Raw genomic sequence first — 3205 nt, 5'->3', positions numbered from 1 at the left:
TATTTTGCGTTTTTTTTTTCCACTTTTTTTCCTTCCGCTGAAACTCTCCTGATACGGCGTTTGAAGAACAAAGAAATATATTATTATGTCATAACGCTCGAGAAATACTGTGGAGGGGAATTCATTTTAAAGTTCAGTTCATATCGTGCCGTGCTACATATCATTGGAAACGCTCTGTGGATGAACGCTGCATTGCCAACTAGAATGGATGAATTCTGCTCCGGTAGCTGGAATTACCGTGATAAAAAGGAGATGATGAGATCATCTCGAATAAGTCTTCAGAGCCATCCTCAGAGAACATAATATTATTATGCTACAAAATACAGAGGTTTTAAGACACTAAGTCACGTTCTACACATTTCTATGCATAAAATTTTCGGATTTTGTTAATTTACACCATTTCAAGGTTTACATGCAAGAATGTTCTTTATAATAATAAAATAAATATGAACATTGTTCAAAAAGCCGAATTTAATAGCATTCGCAATTTCCACGATTTAAAGCCAGAGTAAATACAGATTTCACAGTTTTACAGTTTTGTATTCATTCCCCATTTATTGTAACAAAAGGTTTGATATTTTTCCATTTCTAATCCATATATTTTTTTCTGTAAATTCTTATTTTTAAACTGCATGACATAACCAGAAATAGCTGGATCATTTTTTTTATTTTAAATATAATTTTCAACAGCGCTGCAAATACGAAACTTTAAAAAAACAAACGAAGAATTTATTAATAAAAAATTTTATGTTTAAATTATTTAATGTGCAAGTTTTTCTGTTTCGGACACACTTCATGTAAGACGAAACAAGTGGTTCATATGAGAACTCCCACTAAGTTTCTCGCCGGATCTTCTCAGTGGGTCGCGATTTCGATCCGGTGGTAGATTCTGCGAAGCACTGCTCTTGCTAGAGCGCTAGTGTTAGCAAATTCACTCAGGTTGAGCCCGTGAGCTCACCTGCCCGTCCGGGCTTAGCTGGAATAGCCTCTTAGGTTACCAAAGAATGGGTAGAGGAAATAATATATGAAAACATCGATGCAAGTTAAAATGATTGCAATTGATTCGTGTACGAGTAAGTGCTTCCATTATGTAATATTAAAATTCGCAACCGCTTAAGTAATAATGTAATGTATGTAATTTAAATTCTTATTTGTCTCAGATTAACAAAACACGGAGCTGTAAACGTTTCTCGTTTAAATTTACATTTACACAAAGATTACCTACTGGTGGTAGGACCTCTTGTGAGCCCGCGCGGGTAGGTACCACCACCCTGCCTATTTCTGCCGTGAAGCAGTAATGCGTTTCGGTGTGAAGGGTAGAACAGCCGTTGTAACTATACTTGAGACCTTAGAACTTATATCTCAAGGTGGGTTTACGCGTTTACGTCGTAGAATGTCTATGGGCTCCAGTAACCACTTAACACCCGGTGGGCTGCGAGCTCGTCCGACCATCTAAAAAAAAAATCTAGATCGCTTTTTAGAACGTTCTTTTATTGTTCGGTGTAGGTATGCAAGCACAATGCCACATATAATGTTGCATATGAGCAAAACAACAATACGAATTCGGTGCAGTCACAAAATTTCCACCTCTCTAAAAACGCCGTCTAAATTCATTTGTCTGCTCCCAATGTGATGATTTATTTTCATAATTCACTATTCACGAGAGCGCATTAGAATTTGTAAGAACAAGCCGCAAATGTTTAAGAGTTCGTCTTATTATGGTGCGGTCAACGTAGCGGTAAGTCGGTCGCGCACCGTCCGACTATCTCGGTGATTTCACTTCGAGACTGGGGATCTCAGCTAATGCAATGTCAATGTTCAGCTCAAAAAATGAAAGGGTTGTTGTTGTTAGTGTGTTACTTTTTTTTTAAATACATATCGTAGTTTTGTTGCATGCTACTTACTTTTAGGCGCGAGTGTTACAGCTCTCTAAAAATATGGTAATCAAATAGGTATTTAAAAAATAATATAATACGAAAACCGGAGATAAGTCACTATGGATACTGATATGACATACTTAGATACGTTGAAATATAGATATTAAACACCAAAGAAAAACTACGAATGTTAGTCCGATGTGGAAATCGAACCCACGACCCTCGGCCTAACAGTGAGGTGCGCTGACCACTGGGCCACTGAGTTAGTCCAAATATTGGAATTTTCCGCATCAGCAAACGTAGGTACGTTAGAAGGACTTAATAAGTGGGTTGCTCATAACTCATATAAGCAAAGAATTGTAACGCGACTGGCCTTATCCACAGTGAAAAAGAATGTCCGTCGGTGGGTTAGTCAAGGCTGTTTTATTAATAAGTTTGCAGGTAAATGTTGCTTAACACGGGAGAGATAATATAGAACAATGTTCTCACAGTGCCGGCACGGTGTAAACAAACCACGCCTAATACGTTAGGTATAGTGGCCAAATGTGGTATCGACAGATATGACCTACTTATCAATCGGCAACGCTTTAACTAAGATTTTTGATGCTAAAGTAAACTAATAGGAAAATCATTCTTAATAATATATTTTTAAAACGATTATTTTTCAGATACGTTGCTATTTTAAAGGCCGGTACAACAGTTTGATGGTCACTAAAACTGACTTTTTTTATTGCTTATATGGGTGGACGAGCTCATAGCCCATCTGGTGTTAAGTGGCTACTGAAGCCCATAGACATCTGCAACGTAAATGCGCCACCCACCTCGTGATATAAGTTCTAAGGTCTCAGTATAATTACAACGGCTACCCCACCCTTCGAACCGAAACGCATTACCGCTTCACGGCGGAAATAGGCGGGGTGGTGGTACTTACCCGTGCGGCCTCCCAAGAGGTCCTACCACCAGTGATTACGCAAATTAAAATTTTGCGGGTTTGATTTTCACTACACGATGTTATTCCTTCACCGTGGAGGTCAATCGTGAACATTTGTTGAGTACGTATTTCATTAGAAAAATTGGTACCTGCCCGCGGGATTCGAACACCGGTGCATTGCTACATACGAATGCACCGGACGTCTTATCCTTTAGGCCACGACGACTTCTAAGTTCTTCTTCATTTAAGTATTACAGAGAAACAGACTTTATCACATAACGCTATAACATCAATTGTATTTATTGTATTTAATCGGCACGCCCTATCTAGTGTTTAGTTTTTTCACGAGCCACCTGGTGTTAAATGGTTTCCGAAGCTCATAGGCATAACGTGTGAT

This window comes from Bombyx mori, chromosome 10 (assembly GCF_030269925.1).
Source record: "Bombyx mori chromosome 10, ASM3026992v2".
NCBI lineage: Eukaryota > Metazoa > Arthropoda > Insecta > Lepidoptera > Bombycidae > Bombyx > Bombyx mori.
This window is presented reverse-complemented; position numbering follows the sequence as displayed.